Below are 19,133 nucleotides of genomic sequence, written 5' to 3' on the forward strand. Positions count from 1 at the left end.
AATATCCACCACAGTTTTATTTATAACAGCCCCAAACTGGAAATAGCCCAGGTGTCCATCAAGAGGAAACTGGAAGTGCAAACAGCAGTGTAGTCAAATCATCCCCAGCAACAGAAACAAACATGCAACAGAATGGGCAAGTCTCAAAAACATTATATTGAATAAAAGAAGATGTACATAAGTTAATGTACCATTAGACTCCATTTACATGAAATTCTCTAACAGGCAAAAGTAATCTGTGCTGGAAAGAATGCGAACAGAAGTTGTTTGGGGACAGGGACTGACTGGGACTGAGGGAACTTTCTGAGGTGATGACAATACTCTGTATCTTGATAAGGATTTGTCAACAGACTGAGATTTATGGATTCCACTGAAAGTAAATTTTATAAGAAAAAGATACGCAAGTAAATACTGAATTTTAACAAAACACATGATGAAGTACTTGGGCAGGAGTGCACCGATGCCAACAACTTACCTTGAAATGCATCGAAAAGTAAATGGATTTTGAACCTATCTGTGAAACAGAAAAAGACCCATTGACACGGAGAACCGACTTGGGGTTGCTAAGGGGGAAGGGGGAGGAAGTGGGAGGAACAGGGGGTTCGGGGTTAGTGGATGCCAACTATCATATTTAGAATGGATAAGCAATGAGGTCTTACTGTACAGCACAGGGAATTATATCCAATCATCCAATCACTTTGACAGAACATGATGTAGGATAATACGAGAAAAAGCATGTGTATATATATATAGAGAGAGATAGAGAGACACACACACACACACATAAATATATATGACTGGGTCACTTTGCTGTACAGCAGAATCTGACACAGGATTGTAAATCAACTATACTTTAATTAAAATTTTTTTAAATAATTTGATTAAATAAAGAAATGGATAAAAAACACATGTAATAAAATGAGCCTAAGTGGTAAGTACATGAATATTCATTGTAAAATTCTTCCAAATTTTCTGTAGATTTGGAAATTGTTATAATAACATGTTAAGGAGAAGAGTTAAAAAAAAAAATTGTAGGAAGTATGGAAAACTCAAAAAGTTCAAAGAAGATGACTCTCCCAGGAGTTCCTGCTGTGGCTCAGTGGTAATGAACCTGATTGGTATCCATGAAGATGCAGGTTTGATCTCTGGCCTCGCTCAAGGTGTTAAGGATCTGGTGTTGCCATGAGATGTGGTGTAAGGTCATAGATGCAACTCAGATCCCACACAGGCGTAGCCTGGGAACTTCTACATGCCGGGAGTGCAGCCCCAAAAAGGCAAAACAAAAACAAACAAACAAACAAAAAAAGGAGTCATCTTGTGGAACAGCAGGTTAAGGATCCAGCACTCACTGCATTGGCTGGGGTCATTGCTGTGGCACTGGTTCAATCCCTGGCCAGGGAACTTCCATATGCTGTGAATGCAGCCAAAAAAAAAAAAGGGGGGAAATGACTCTCTCAAAACACTATTATCCAACAGCAATATTGAAAAACCACTGAACTGCTTTCCATCCCTTTTTCCTATGTTTATAGGTATAGGTGAGTGTTTTACAAAATTGGTATCAGATTTATATCTTTCTATTATGAAGTAGTATTTTATCAAGGACCCTTTTCCAGATCATTAAATATTCTTCAAAAATATTATATTCTAATTGTTTAAACATACTTAAGTATTTTAGGTTATTTTTCACTGCTATAAATGACACTTGGCCGAACATGCACAAGTAAATATATACATATTGCCTGGGGCCTGATAGCTACCTAATGCCTTTACCAAAACAAAGTGTTTTTTAAGGCAATACAGCATTGTGGTTTAAAGCACATGAATGAGCCCAAGTCTACCCTCTGCTCTACTGTTACCTTGGGAAATTTACTAAACGCCACTAGATTTATTTCTTCTCTGTTCTGAGGTAGTTCACAGGAAGTAGCTAGCAGAACCGGCACAGAACTTCCAGTAAATGGTAACTACTATTCTTTCCCCCACCCACGTTACTTGTGTACTTTGACAGCTAGTTGAGAATATTTCCGACAAAATAAATATTCAGGGACACATAGCAAGAAGCATAGACATAACAAGGACCACGTCTAATCTGACTTAGTATCACCATGTCTCTTATGGTTTCAATCCCATAAGAGGTACTCAGTACCTATAAGCTGAATAAATAAGTAATGAATGAATGTATAAATAAGAGGGTAGCTACCTTTAGTTAGATGCTTCAATTCATCTAGGTATGAGGCCACCCTCAACCTCCCTGATAAGTTTTTCCTGCCTCTCTCCCTCTGGAAGCAGCTGAATATATCTCGCCTTTTCGCTGAAATTGTGTATCTCTCAATTAACTGGAGACCAGAGTTTAAAGTCTGGCTTTATCTCTAACTAGCGGTGTGTCTTTGGACAAAAACATTGGTAACAACATTCCCATTATTCTGTTAGAGTCTTAAAAGAGTCTCCCATGAGGGCAGGGAGGTAGAGCACATCATTCCACCCCTTGTTCAGGGGAGAAAATCGAGGCCCAGAGAAGTGAAATGATTTGTCCAAACTCCCTCCTCCAAACCAGAAGGCAGGCAGGTAAACAACCTCTAGAGGCCCTTTTGGCTCTTCAGCTCTTAAACTGCAATGCTTCCTCCTGCCAGAGGAATGATCACTGCTGGGCTGCAACTAAGTTCCCCCACTGCACTGTCTTTCTGCTACATCCTTGGTGTTAGCTTTCCTTGTGGCTCTCTTCCCCAAAGCCAGCAGTGCCGAGCTGCGCAGGGGATTTTTGACAGCAGAGGGGGCTGCTGAGCCAAACTAAGCTTTCTCCAAATAAGGAAGAGAAAGAAGCAAGCTTGCCTGCCAAGGTGCAGCTTGAGTTCCTCATTCCACCCTGAGCTCTGAGAAGACTCTTAGGTTGCAGTAGTACAAAATATCCTAGGGATCTCTAGTACAAAATATCATCCATGAGGAACACGTGCTCTGGTCCTAGCTCTGCCAATGACAGTCTGTCACCCCAGGACAGTCCCCTCGTCCAAATGTAAAAAAATCCTACCTCACAGGTTCTCAATCAGAATTGCACATCAGGATCTCCAAGGCTGCTTATTGAAAATACACTATCTGAGGCCCCAAGCCGGACCTATTAAACCAGAATCTTTGGGAGTGGAACCTACAAATCTATCATTTTACAGTTTAAGGATTTTCTAAAGTACAAACCTGTTTGGGAACCATTAAACAAAGTACACTCAAAGGATTTTTTTTTTTCACTCTAAGACTAAAAACTCAAAATGTATTGATCTCTTTCCCATTTCCGTAAAATATGACTGCCTTTATTTCTGGTGTATTGGTATTTGACTGCCTAAAGAACAGTTTTAAGAACAATTTGAAGGCAGGATCATACTGTAGGAATAAAACATGAGCCACAAATGTGAGCCACACATACAATTTTACAGCTTCTACTAGCCACTTAAACTGGTAAAGTTAATTTTAATAACATATTTTATTTAACCTAATCCATGCAAAATATTATCCTTTCAACTTGTAATCAATATAAAAATCGAGCTGTTTTACATTTTTTCTTTGTGCTAGGTCTTCATGATCTGGTATGGATTTTACCGATACAGCATATGTCAATTTGGACTAGCCACATTTCAAATGTTTAATGGTTACATGTAACCAACGATTACCAAATTAGACAGAGCTGCGAAGCCACATCAATAGGAGATAGAGCAATAATCAATTCGAAGCACCCACAATGAACAGGGAATTGGAGGGGAGGCAATGGTGCCATGTAGTGGTCTGAGGAGTGGACACCAAACGGCCTAATCACTAGTTCTCTGAACATCAGACCGAAAAAAAAAAAAAAAAAGAGAGAGAGAGAGAGAAAGAGAGACAGATCAGACAGAGGTGACTCGGCCTCGAGGTCAATCATGGGGAGGAGACAGGAAACCCACACTAGTGATTAGTGGTTAGGAGCACTGCAATCGAGTATAAATAAGTAAGAAAAAGATTTAGCCAAAACAAGTGGTAGGATAGGCCCACCCAGGCACCAGCACTAGAAAAATCTATGTTGTATTTATTCTATGAAAATAATCTTCCTGACTGTCAGGGTCAATATAAGGGGCATTACTGATTTATAAAGAGCATTCACAGTGTGCTTGAGTCACCGCTAAGAGAGACAGCCAGCTGACATACTGCAGAAGAGGTGGGGTATGAGGGCACCTGGGGCCAGGAAATAACAATGTAATCAACAATAATAATAGATCCTCTCTCTTTTTTTTTTTTTTTTGTCTATTTAGGGTACGTAGAGGTTCCCAGGCTACGGGTCCAATCGGAGCCACAGCTGCCAGCCCACACCACAGCCACTGCAACTCCAGATCCGAGCCACATCTTCGATCTACAATGCAGCTCATGGCAATGATGGATCCTTAACCCACTGAGCGAGGCCAAGGATCGAACCTGCAACTTCATAGTTCCTAGTCAGATTCGTTTCCACTGCACCACGAAGGGAACTCCCAAGACCCTCTCTTAAATTTATGATGTTAAAAAGCACTTTATCCATGCTCGGTTGTTCCTCATGACATACAGGACAGGACAGGGATGTACATGTCCCCTTTTAGAAGGGGGATCTGAGTTTTGAGTGTTTGCCTAAGTCTCATAGCCAGAGAGTGAATAGCACAGTTTCTCCATATGAAGCTCCCAGGTCCATACGGGAATTCAACTTTGGCCTCATTATCAGCGAGCTCTTGCCAGCCACTTACCTGATGCAGCTGTGAATGTCGTTAATTCACTTTTCAAAGGCCTTTCCTCTTCTAATAGATTAAGTTCCTGTTAGCCCCCTAACCACCCCCTGCCCCCTCCTCTGTGTCTGCGTCTGCATCTCCTCTGCTGCCTCTAATCATAGGTGTCCCTGGAAGGTGTAAATGCCTTTGCCTCCGGCAAGGATGCCTTTTCTACAGCACCATGTGGAGCCGCCAGCCAGCTTGTAAAGTGGGAGCCGCACTTTCCCCAGCTGGCTGAGTCCAGAAAACAACTTGCAAAGTCACTTAGGAGGCATGGAAGGGTTTTGAGCAGGAAAGCGATGTGATGAGACAGGACAGTGTGTGAAGCATGTGGAAAGGGAGAGAACAAGAAATAAAAAGAGGAAGAAGAGGGTCATCATTATCATCATCATCATTTTTGACCTTATCAATATCAGCTCTTCTTGCCTTTCAGCTCTTAGCCTGTATCACTTCCTCAGAGTCCAATCTACCTGTTCAACCTACCTAAAGCAGCCATCCCTTCACTCCCTATAAGATCATGCATGATCCTTTAATTTCTACAGAGCATCTGTCACTCTCAGGTGTTTTTGTTTATTACCTGTCCCTGTTCCAGGCTGACTACAAAGTCAAGGAAAGCACAAATTCACCTGTTTTTTTCACTGGTCTATCTGCAGATAATACAACCACACCTGGCCTATAGGAAACACTCGTTATATATAGTTTAAAAACGAATGAGGGGCTCAGCTAAGCTCCATTCACAGGTTATGTCACCGCATCTTGACATTAATCCAAGGAATTATCTTATCATCTGCACTTTACAAGCTCCCATAATCTAAGTGTGCAGTGATAAGAGTCTATAATCTCCATACTGGGAAGTCACTAGTAATTGCCTAATCCCCAAATCTAAAATACTTTTTTTTCAGTGAAAAGTTTTCTCATTCATTTCCAACCTTGCTTCAACATTGGAGACTGTTGACCCTAGGTTTCTTCTAGAAAATCCTTCGGATTCTACTCATTGTCATTCAACAGAAGTTTGTTAAACAACTGTTTGTGCCAGTCACAGTTCTAAGGGCTATGTATGCAAAGTTTTGATGGCCAAGCAGGAATCAGGAAGGGTCCCAATATGGCAATGCTACTTTTCTCCCTTCATGTCTTCTCAGCCTCCTCTATGTTTCCTCAAGCCCTCAACTGAAAATGCCCACATGGTCCAGCTGGAGGCCTCTCTCTGTGTACATGTGCACCTGCAATGGCGATGTCAATCTGCCATAGCCTTTTAAACAGTCACCTATATGTCTCCTAAATCAATTTTTTTTCCATTTTTTTATTACTCAAATGAATTTATCACATCTGTAGTTGTATAATGATCATAACAATCTGATTTCACAGGATTTATATGATGGATTCCATTTTAGGGTTGTCGAGCTGAGATGAGGTGGTAATGGGCTGTCCAGGTAGATAAGAGATGCAGATTTGGATTTTAGGAGAAAGGTCCGGTGTTAGAGATGATAGATTTATGCCTCCTAGATCTATCATCTCTAACACCGGACCTTTACCGGCCCATTACCACCTCATCTCAGCTCGACAACCCTAAAATGGAATCCATCGTACACCTAACCCTTCCAAACAAGCCTGCATTCCTGGTATCTATCCACTCAGAGAAGGCACAGGAAAGACAGCAAAGGGGCAAACTAGTGGTAGGAGAACAGCCTTCATAGAATGACAGTCAGCTTGGGAGAGTCTTAAGTAGAGTGCCATGGAAATTGGGGCTGTAAGTACAATGGACACATTTTCAGACGCACCTAATGGTCAGCAAAGGATCTAAAGTTTTAGGTTTCACCACAGGAGGTGGGATTCAGGGCTCCTACAAGAATGTTCAGGACCTTGTAATTAAGTCAAAATACACTATTGAAAGCCCCCCATTGCAATGACTCCACTTTGATCCCCATGCAGGGATGGGCTTGGGTCCACAGGGAAAACTTTAACCAGATACACTTTCTTCTTAATAGAAATTCCAAAGAATCCCAAAGTAGGGTCCTCTTGCCTTCTGAGACGGACCAGGTGTGTTCTGTCTATGGAATGTGTAGCTCTGCTTCCACTTTACTAGAGCTCACTCTTAAATTCTTTCCTGGGCAGAGCCAAGGACCCTCACCTCACAGCCCATCCCAGAAAGTCATCTGAAACCTGGGTCCTGACCATCCTCTCATGCCCCTACAACGTCTTAGCAAAGGATATTTAAATATCTACTTCTTACCTTCAAACAAAACAAAACAAAACAAAAAAGCATTTGAGTTGTAAAAAACAAATGTAAAATCTTTGGCCTAATGGATCCAGGTAGAGGGAATGCAGAGATTGCATAAGACTTTAACATAAGAAGGACCCTTGTAAGTCAACTCAACACACACCCCACCCCCACCCCCATAGTGCAGGAATTCCCTATACTGCAGAAAAATTCACTGAGGACAACCAATAATTAAAAAATAGCATCTGTGTGCTGCACATTATTTTGAGAAAGAATGCCATGATCAATGAATGATTTCTACCATGTAGAGGAGAGAGACACAAGGTAATAACAGGGTTATTTCACATATTTGCCATTTGGGTGGTCATGCAGTTTTCAGATGTATTCTACTAATCATAGTCAACAAACATCAACATTTTCGTTTTTGTACAATGCAAAGAAGTGGATTTAATTTTTGACAAAACATTTTTTATTAGAATTGATCTAAGGAGCAGCTGCTAACAATGCCATACCTCTAAGGTCAAAGCCATGGGTTCAATCCCTGCGGGAAACTTAAATTTGCTCTGGTGAGCAATTCCTGATTTCATCCCTAGTCAAAGTCACCTATTTACTCATAACTATACACTAGTTAGTTATGTAAAAACCAAATCAAAACGAAAGGCACTGTTGGTATTCAGATGTCAATTCTCCCCCAAATTAACCTGTAAACTCAATGCAATCCCAATCAAAATCCCAGCCAGTTTCTTTATAGAAATTAACATTTATTTTTAAATGTTTACAGAAATGCAAAGGATAAATAAAGTAATTCTGGAAAAAAAAAAAAAAGAGCAAAGTAAGGGAACTCACACTACCTGATTTCAGGAGTAATTATGGGAGTTCCTGTCGTGGCGCAGTGGTTAACGAATCCGACTAGGAACCATGAGGTTGTGGGTTCGGTCCCTGCCCTTGCTCAGTGGGTTAACGATCCGGTGTTGCCATGACCTGTGGTGTAGGTTGCAGACGCGGCTCGGATCCCGAGTTGCTGTGGCTCTGGCATAGGCTGGCAGCTACAGCTCCGATTCAACCCCTAGCCTGGGAACCTCCATATGCCGCAGGAGTGGCCCAAGCAATAGCAAAAAAAGACAAAAAAAAAAAAAAAAAAGTAATTATGAAGCTATCTTAAAAACAAAATGGGATATTAGTGAAAAGATATACTTACAGATCAAATGATCAAAACAGAGACTCCAAAAACAGATCCACAATGTACAAACTCAATTGATATCAAAAATGTCAAGGCAATTCAAATAGGAAAGGATAATCTTTTGGACAAATGTTACAACAAAATAAACCACATCCTTCCTTTATACTATACACAAACAATAACTCAGAATGGAACAGAGAGCTAAATATAAGAACCAAAAATATAACACCTCCAGAAAAAAACAAAGGAGACTTTGGAATAGATAAACATTTAGACCCATGAACACAATAAATTGGACTTCAACAAAATCAACAACTTCTGCTCTACAAAAAAAATTATTAAGAAAATGAAAAGACAAGAAAATGAAAGAAAATGTCAGAACAGTCACCTGTTGAAGGATTGTAACGAAAATATATTAAAAAACATTTAAAACTCCATTGTAGTAGTTTAAAAATTATAACACATGTAAATATCTAAAGTCATTTCAGCAAAACGAACGATATATAGATAGCAAATAAGCAGACAAAAAGGTACTCATCATTATTAGCAATTAGGGAAATGCAATTAAACCACAATGAGATGTCATTACACAATTCTTAAAATGGCTGAAATTAAAAAGATTGACATACCAAATGCTAGAGAAGATGTAAGTGAAAATGGTATACAGAGCCGGTAGAAAGGCATAATGGTAGGACAACTTTGAAAATAATTTCACAGTTTCTTAAAAAGTCAAATACAAACTGGCCATAAAATTCATATATGTCTCTCTCTTGCCCAAGAATACATCCAAGTGGAAAGAAAGTATAAGTCCATAGACACTTGTATGCATATGTTCACAACAACTTTATTTGTAATGGATAACCAGAAATGACCAAAAGGTCTACCAATAGGTGAATGGATAAGCAAATTGGGAATCCAAAATATTACTCAACAACAGAAATGAACCAAATGGATACACATGACAACACAGGCTTCAAAATAATCAGAGTGAAAGAAATCAGACAAAAAAGACTATTCTGTTTGATCCTATTTATATAAAATTCTAGAAAATGCAAAATAATCTATGGTGAAAAAAAGCAAATCAAAGGCTGATGGCAAATACAGCAGGGGACAAAAAAACTTTGGATAAGTGTGGATAAGTTCATTACATTGATTTCAGTGCTGGTTTCCCAGGTATAGACATACATCAAATTGAACACTTTACTAATGTGCAATTTATTTTATGGCAATTACACTAAACAAGCTTTTTCACAAGCATGAGAAAAGACTAGAAATTTAAATGAACACAGTTTAAGAAATTATATGTGATTTTAGAAGTACAGATATTATATATTTTCCTTTGCCCTATCTGTATTGTCCAAAATTGTGATATTTATTATTTTTGAAGGTTTTTTCCCTCAAATATACCTTTATCTTTGCCCATTATGACAAAGTTAAACAATAAAAGAACTTAAAAGGCAAAATCACCTTTACTATTATCATCAAATCCTAATTCAAAATTAACTACCATTAACAATTTGGTGTGAGGCTTTCAGATCAAACCTGCACCACAGCAGCAATCTGAGCCATGGGATCTTTAACCCGCTGTGCCCCCTGGAAACTTCCCTTTCCAGACATTTTTTAAGGAATAAATTAACATGAAGTGTGTATGTATGTTTGTGTGTACATACACATATATATTCCACTCCTACGGGAAATTAGATTATGTTGTTTTAGAGATTACTGAACCAACACTAATTCTTGAAAATGCACAATTCTACTAGTTAGAAAAGGGACTTATGACTCAGGTCTGTCTCACAGTGGACCCACGGGTTCCCTAATTCTACTTCACATTAAACACAAACTTTCTGCCCTGTGAACCCAAACTTACACATTTGACTGGATCTGGCATAATATTCCTTTCACCCTCACTCACCCAGATTCACTCCCTAACATATTCTCTAGATTTCTATATATAAAAATAGATGATCCTCGTAAGTTACACTTTGTACCTAACTCCTTGATGCCTGTTGAAACCAAGTCTGGGTTAGGTCTGTGAGAGTGGCGGGACGGCAGTATTGAGGAGAATCAACACTCCACTGTAAAACTACCACTTTAACAGAGGCTAGTACAGGTTCTTCACTCAAGGGAAACTAGACTTCTCAAATATGGAAGGTCACTGCTACTAGCCAAGAAGGTTCAGCAAAATTTGGAGGCTCAACAAATAACAAATGTTGGTGACGGTGTGGAGAAATCAGAACCCTCATACACTGTCGGGGGAGTGTAAATTAGTACAGCCACTATGGAAGGCAGTCTGGAGGTTTCTCAAAAAAAAACTGAGCATAGAAACACCATATGACCCAGCAATTCCACTCCTGGGTATATACCAAAAATATATATTTTTTGAATTAATATAATATATATATTAATTCGAAAAGAAACATGCACCCTAATGTTCATAGCAGCATTGTTTACAATTGCCAAGGTATAGAGGTGACCTACGTGTCTATCAATAGATGAATGGATAAAGAAGATATGGTTCATATATACAATGGAATACTACTTGGCCATAAAAAGAATGAAATAATGCCATTTGCAGCAACATGGATGGACTTGGAAGGCATTACACTAAGCAAAGTAAGGCAGACAGAGAAAGACAAATACTGTATTATATTGCTTATATGAAGAATCTAAAAAATACAACAAACTAGTGAATACAATAAAAAAGAAGCAGCCTCATAGATATAGAGGGTTACCAGGGGGAGGAAAGAAGGGGTAATACAGGGGTGAGGAAGTGGGAGATACAAACTATTGGGTATAACATAGGCTACAAAGATGTTTTATACAACCTTGGGAATATAGTCAGTATTTTGTAATAACTGTAAATGGAGTATAACCTTTAAAATTATATTTTTTAAAATAATACTGTACCAATATTTAAAAAAAAATTGGAGGTTCAAAGTGCTGAGCTTCACTGAAATTTGTCCATATATCCCCACCTTAATTTTCAGGACCCCACTCCTGCCCACACAAAGCCTAAATTTAGCATAAGAGACCTTGTGAGATTTGTGAATTCCATTTGTGTTGTAATTCAGCCACTCACAGGATTAGACTTTGGGTTCATTTTTCAAAAACTTAACCCCATGTCTACAAAAGGTACCTTTTTTTTTTTTTTCCCCAGAGCAGTCATAGAAGATTTGTGTTTCCTTACTTCGGCCCTTGAGCAAATAATTAAAATCCCTGAGCTGAGTATTTTCTGCAAATGCTCTGGTGACTTTGAAGTAATCAACTCCACAGTCCTTACATTTTTATTTCCAACAGTGTTCTATGGTAGCACCACCTTGGCTATGTTGCCTTCCATAGGTACTTGACTGCAGGGGACTTCAGGTGATCAGTTAAGAAACCGATTTGCCACTACTACCATATACTATCAGTGTTCCATTTACCACCAGCAACAGGTTCATTTATGCTTTAGAATCAAATCAGATCAAAGAACTAATTCCAGATTCCCATCCTTGTGGTTCTATTTTCAGTACCGGTAACTGTATCAGAGAGGGTTCAGTCAGGGAAAGAGAATCACCCAGAATATATAAAATAAATACTTTAATATAGAAATGGGATCTTTCACAATTGTGAAAGGAGCTGGAAAATAAAGGTCAAGTAGGGAAAGCCAGAAAATCAGAAGAGCCACTAACCGGTCAATCTGAGAAGCCTAGAACAATCAGCTTCTGAGGTGTAACTACAAATAAGAAGCCTGGGAGAAGGTCTATGGAAAGCTGTTGCTACTGCCTCGGCGGGTCCACAGCCAAGCATATAGTTCTGGGTCTGGGACCCACAGTTAGGAAGGCTTGAGAGCATGAAGGACAAACTGGAATCCTCCCAGCATCTATGTGTCACCACAACTGACCACAACAATCCTGAGAATAATGCCTACTTCTTCATTTCCATCTTCCCAATCTCAAAAAAAGTTCCTCTTTTGGCCAGTTCTAACTCAGAACCTCTCTGGGAAATAATTCCCAGTTAAACCAAGTTGACCCAGAATAATCTAGCACACATAGTATAAGATAAGTACATGACTATCATGCTTTATTTCTTTGTTACTTTATTGATTGTAGGTATTTAAGTTGCTATATCTGATGTTTAAAATTGCTGCAATAAGTATCCTTTAAAATATATATATATATATATATATATATATATATATACATATATATATATATATACACACATTTGCATCAGCATTTTTTAAGATAAATCTTATAATTACATTTGTTGCATCAAAGGATATATGCATTTCAAATGTTTATGGATGAGTCAAAGTTGTCCTCCAAAGTGGCTGTGTCAATTTACACTCTTTCCTGTTTTGTTTCCTTGTCCACACTGAATATTATTTGCCAATACAACAGTTGCTTCAGTTAGCATTTCTTTCATTTCTTTTTTAAAATTATTGAGTCTCATATCTTTCATATCTCAATGGTTTAAACTTCTCTTTTGAGTTATGTTGATATTCTTTGCTCTTCTGTATAGAGTTGTCTTTTTCTTGTTGACTTTGGGAGTTCTTTATGTTTTCAGTATATTTTAGGTAAATATTTACAAATATTCTCACTCAGCCTGTAGTTTACATTTTGATTTATACTGTTTGACTTTCTATTTTATTTTGTTTGGGTTAGGTCCTATCACCTCAAAAAAAAAAAATATTTTTCAGAGTTCCCATCGTGGCTCGGAGGAAATGAATCTGGCTAGCATCCATAAGGATGCAGGTTCAATCCCTGGCCTCATTCAGTGGGTTAAGCATCCAGCATTGCCATGAGCTGTAGTGCAGTTCGCAGATGCATCTTGGATCTGGTGTTGCTGTGGCTGTGGTGTAGGCCAACAGCTACAGCTCCAATTCAACCCCTAGCCTGGGAATCTCCAATGTCACAGGTAGGGCCCTAAAAAGACCAAAAAAAATTTTTTTTCAATGTGTACTGATGATCTTAGTGATACTATGAGTCTATCAGCATAAAAATTCCCCACTTCAAGAAAACCCACAGATTGTAGATCCTATTGATGGCAGGATAGGCTGTCCTAAACAAAGCAAAGAATTATAGCTATTCCTCTGCTCTAAATAACCCAACTATAATTTGGAGAAAGGCCACAGAATCCTAATTCTGAATACAGAAAATCTTGTGAATGTTTAACCAGTAATCGTATTAAGTCTCAGAATTCTGATTGGAATTTCTTAGAACCTATTCAAGGGATAGTGAAAATTAGGCACCCTGCTATCATCACCACCACCAACATCCCCTTTTTCCACCCATGATAGACATTGCTAATTGATTATTCTTTCTTCACAAGTCCAGATGGGAGCTAAAAAGCTTTCTCTGTGAAGCATTCCAGGGAACTGCTACAAAGTTGCCATATAAGAAAATCTGTTCTGCCACCTGTTTTTAATCCAACCTTCTATTTTCAGAGGAAGACATTAAGGTCCAGGGAAGAGATATGACTTATAGGAGAACACACAGCAAGTTAGTTGCAAAGCCAGAACTCAAAACTAGCCTTATGCCTCCCAATACAATGCTCTTTCCATGAAACCACTGTATCTTGCCTCTTCTGCCACCATTAGAGAAAGCCCTGCATGGAGAATTCCGTGAAAACCCTTTAAAGAATGAGTGATACAAGGAGCTCCCACTGTGGCACAGTGGGTTAAGAATCCAACTGCAGCAGCTGGTATCGCTGCAGAGGTAAGGGTTCAATTCCCAGCCAAGTGTGGTGGATTAAAGGATCTGGTGTTGCCACAACTGTGATCTAGGTCACAGCTACAGCTCGGATTCAATTCCTGGCCCAGGAACTTCCATATGCTTCAGGTGTGGCCAAAAAAAAAAAAAAGAATGAATAATACACAAAGAGATTAGCACTTTTAGCACAGGGCCAATAGAGGACTAGTTGGGCAATTAATATTCCATAAAAGGTTCTGAAAGACAACAACAAATATAAGAAAGTAGAAACCTTGCCTCAAAGAAAGCTCCACATGAAATTGGATGAAACCTTGAATAAGTTGCTTGCAAAGGGAGTAGGGAGCAAAGATGCCATCAAGGATCAGGCTCAGTACCAAGAGATGGTCTCTAAGCTAGTGGTCTGATTAACTTTTGTTTGGCAAAGTAGAACAATAATAAATTGTTGGGGACAATAAGGGAGAGACTAAAGACTAACAAAGCTAGCTTCCTCAGGCATTCCTGTCACGTGGTGCAGCGGAAACAAATCCCAGTAGTATCTATGATGATGTGGATTCAATCCTTGGTTTTGCTCAGTGGGTTGGGGATCTGGCGTTGCTGCGAGCTGTGGTGTGGGTCGCAGACGTGGCTTGGATCCCACACTGCTGTGGCTGTGGCATAGGCCAGTAGCTGTAGCTCCAATTCTACCCCTAGCCTGGGAACTTCCTTGTGCAGCCCTAAAAAGCAAAAAACCAAAAAAAGCAAAAACTAGCCTCCTCTCCTGTCTTTCCATCACACATGTTTCACTTCACCTCTATGCTGATCCTGAACAAATATCTAAGGACTTTCAAATTTAAAGGATCACCGTATTATTGGTCTCCTCTGAGCACCAAATCATTGAGGCAGTCCCAGGTCTCCAGCCAGCTTTGTTTACCCCTGCCCCAAACTGTACCCATCCTTGCATCTTAGCTACTCTACAAACCCTTTCCTGATTCCCGCCCTGCCCATAGTTACCCGTTTCTTTGCTTACTTATCATCTGCGTCCTGATTAGGCCCTAGAATACCACCTGTTATCAGCAAGTACCTCTCTATGGAGGGACAACCTCCTTCTTCTCCACCAGGCACAAACTGTGCCTTTTCCTCATGTGGGTACATGCAGCACCCAACACAGTCAGTGCACAACAATATCTGCTGATTAAATGGTGAAAAGGAAAACTCATAGTGACTTCTGGGCTTGATTTTCAAAGCGTCCGTGGAGGTCTTGGAAAAACAGAAGAGTTCCTTTTCCTCAAGAGCCTATCTGATTGGGTCCTGTGCCATCCCTGGAAGAATTCTGCTTGGATAAGCAAGACTTTGAATTGCCTAAATGGTTTCTAACTGACTCCCCTTCTATCCTAGTTGTACACACAAAGTAGCAATTTGTTTGCTCTCATGCCTAAGACTGGCAACAATTGGTGGTGAGGCCCCACAGTGCAACTTATTTTATTGTGGGCTTTATACAGGCTGGAATTAGGGAAAGAGATGAGAAAGAAAGAAAAGCGGAACAGAAATAAGAGAAGGATGTGGCGGTTGATAATGTGTGTTCACTGATAAATGCATATCTTTATGTAGAAGAGTGGTTTTTAACTAGGGAAGATTCTGCACCCTCCCCCCGAAGGTTCCCACATTAAATATACTCCATGCAGTTCAATTTACACTTGCTAAAAGTTATTCACTATTTCTCTGAAATTCAAACTTAACTAGGCACTTGTATTTTCATTTGCTAAATATGGCACCCCTATCCGGGGGACATGGGGCAATGTCCGAAGGCATTTTTGATTATCCATGACTTGGGAGTTGTTAAAAAATAAACTGAGGCACATTGACATTTTTAAGTTTATGTGAGAGAAAATCAATTCGTATCAGGCAGGGAGAAATAGGAAGTGGTTAGGAACCTCCTCCCAACAGGAACTGGGGGCAAGACTTTTATAGATGAAACACAGAAACCACGCAAGCAAAGTATTTGATATATACCTTAAGTGGGTGTCTTCTTTGGGACACTCTAAGTTAGCTGCTTGAGAGTGGTTATCCTTAGGTTTTGGTTCCTTAACCTTGGGTCATTTCTAGGTTTAGCTATGGTGGTTTAAAAAGGCAGCTAAGGCATTAGAATCACCTCAGTTTAATCATCTCCTTGTTTAATTACGTTCACAGCTACTAGCATCTAGTAGGTAGAGGCCTGGGATGTTGCTAAATATTCAGCAAGGCCCAGGACAGTCTCCTCAAAGCAGAGAATGATCTGGTCCAAAATGTCAACATTGTCACTGTTGAGAAGCCCTGATGTAGAAGGATTTTTATTTTTTGTCTTTCTAGGGCCACGCCCACGGCCTATGGAAGTTCCCAGGCTAGGGGTCAAATTGGAGCTGGAGCTGGAGCCTACCACAGACAAAGCAACTTGGGATCCAAGCAGTGTCTGCGACCTACACCTCAGCTCATGGCAACACTGGATCCCTAACCCACTGAACGAGGCCAAGGAACCTGCATCCTCAAGGATACCAGTCAGGTTCGTTACCGCTGAGCCAAAACGGGAAATGCCAAAGTATATTTTTTGTCTCTAAAGAAGGTGATAGGGATGGAGTCGGCACAGATAGTTGTAGAAGTCCCAGTAAAGGATCATGGATAGAGAGGGAAATCCAGGGGACTTTGGGAGATCACTGGAAGTTAATAAATTGCTCATAAAAGCCGTCAGAACAAGGCAGGCTTGCTAGACTAGTGGAAGTTTGAGAATTGCCTCAGGTCATTGAATGGGGGATGGGATGAGGCCTACATGCAGATTCAGACCCAGGGCAGGACTTAGAGGATCGCCCTTCTGCTGCTTTGAATCCACACCTTACCAAATACTACTGCTACTACTCCCAGAAAGGAAGAGGTGGTATTTTCCAACCCCCACTCCCTTGGATAAAAAAACTGTAGCCCACCAGATCCTCTGGGCAGAACTTCCGTGCCTGCCAGCTTACACCTCTCACAAGCTTCCCATCCTATTCCTATCCAAATAAATCTATTTCTTGCCTATCACTTTGTCCCTCGCTGAATTCCTTCTGCTCAGAGACATGAAGAACCTGAACCTCAGTGAGTCCAGACACAGGGTGAGTGATTCTAATTTAAATGTGTGAGTTCAAGTCCCAATCTGGGTTTAGGCCAGGTTTGAATCCCAGCACCTGGGTTCAAGTCCCAATCTGTGTTCTGGCTAGGTTCAGGCTGTTAGTACTGTCAGTTTCAAAGGTACCTAGTGGAGTTTCTGCTGTGGCATGATGGGTTAAGAATCTGACTGCAGCAGCTCAGGTCACTGCAGAGGCATGGGTTCAATCCCTGGCCCAGTGCAGTAGGTTAAAGGATCCTGCACTGCTGCAGCTGCAGTGTAGGTCACAGCTGAGGCTCAGGTCCGATCCTTGGCCTGGGAACTTTCGCATGCCATGGTATGGCCACAAAAATAAAAAGTACCTAGTATGGCTAAAATAGCACCACAGGAAAACGACATGCATATACATGCGTAAGTACATATATTTTTCCCCAGAGAACATATTTGCAAAGTTTCTTTCCTTTAAATCTACAAGCTATGATGATCTAAAGTTTTATCATGGTAATTTCTTCAATTTCTCCCAGGGGTGATATGACAAAATTCAAATCACATTTGGGGAAAAATACTCAAACATAGTAAGTGATTCTCCAGGATCCCACAGAGCCCTAAGGAAAATAGAATTAAAGCTCACAAATGCTAAACACATTACTATTCTAATAAAGCCAGCCTGTCTGCACCTCTCCTGTTCAACTCTCACCATGTTCAGAATAGGGTGACTGCAAGAGGGCTTTAGTTTCCAAGAGATCAAAAGTTTTCACAACTGATTAGTATCCAGAAAGCAACAGCCTCCTTTAACCTTGAGATGCAAATAGCCCAGGATTGTCAAGGGATCTGAAGGGATGGAGGATTTGATGGAAGATCAAATTCCCGACATTTCCAGGGCAATTAGTTTCACATGCAAAGTCACAGGAAGGTCCTGCCTACTCTCCTTGAGCAAAAGCTGTAATAAGACTCCGAGCTTCACAAACTTGAACTAATTGGTCTGTACCCACCAGGTAGAGTTCATTATTGTCACCCCCATTTCATAAAACACAGAAGATGGGTAGAAGTCGTTTTATTCCACCACCACTGGGCACAGGATTCTTTAACATTGCCCTCTTCGGATCACTATACATTAACTCCAGGTACCAAGGTGGAGACTGCTCTGCTAAATATTCATCCTAGAGGGAAGGAAAGGTCTAGAATTAAGTTAAACCTCTTTGCAGGTGTCTCTTAACGGTCCACTTGAACGTGAGTTCTGGCCTCATAAAGGTTTAAAACAGTTCAGTACTCTGATCTAATTCCAGGAAACCAGGGAGGAAGTTTCTGTCAATTACAGCCAGGACTTTGGAGCATGAGCTAAACTGATTTTGAAAGATCTGATCGTTGAACTGCTTCCCTCACACTGGCGGCCAGGACTGGAGCCACGGGTGACTTCTCTGGATGTGCCCTGCCAATCGAGATCCAGCCAGGTGGCCCAGTCCATTTGGTGGCTCAAATGCAGCCTGTTGTCACAATGAATTTTCCACTCACAAAGGTACAGTTATGTCTGCATGTCTTTTGTCATCACCTCAGCTCTCTGAAGGGCAGCATGTCAGCTTCCTCCAGGGCCATTTAATGGCTGGGGAATATTCCACAGGAGACCCTGTCTGACTGCCGAGGTTTATGACAATCCCAGGCTCTCTAGGGCTCTCACCTTGATGCTTCCCTTCCTCTGGCACCGATAAAGCTTTATCTTATGCAAGCTGGCAGCTTGCTTTCTCAAACAGGCCAAAAGATACTGGCCACAAAGACTTGCCCAGAGGGAATGTGGCCAGGCAAAGATGCTGGCAGAATCCTAGCTGGCAGGAATGACTAGCTGAACAGCTCAGCACTGGCGTTCTCACCCTTTTGGGCTTTCCACTATCTTTCAAGAAAAGGTGAGACTGATAACAGGAGGTCCAGGGCCTACAGAGGTTTCTGCCCCCCTTACTTCTCAGGGGTGCTTGTAACCGTAAGATGCAGTAGTTAAGAATAGGGCTCAAGTCTCTGCCAATTTACTAGCTTTGCAACCTCACACAAGTTACTTTTTAACTGCAATTTCCTCATCTATAAATGGGGGGGGGGATAATGATACTGAGAACACAAAGAGTTGTAAGGAGCAATAAATGAACCACTGGGACATGGTAAGGACCCAATCACTGTGACCTTGTACAGTGGTAGTGGCAGGGGAGGTGGTGGT

General features: G+C 40.6%; 1 long non-coding RNA gene across 1 annotated transcript in view; it reads right to left on the reverse strand.

Annotated features, from left to right (window-relative positions):
- LOC110257284 overlaps positions 1 to 19,133 on the reverse strand; it is a 214,572-nt gene that overhangs the window by 157,113 nt on the left and 38,326 nt on the right. The window lies entirely within an intron of this gene.

This window comes from Sus scrofa, chromosome 16 (genome assembly GCF_000003025.6).
Source record: "Sus scrofa isolate TJ Tabasco breed Duroc chromosome 16, Sscrofa11.1, whole genome shotgun sequence".
NCBI lineage: Eukaryota > Metazoa > Chordata > Mammalia > Artiodactyla > Suidae > Sus > Sus scrofa.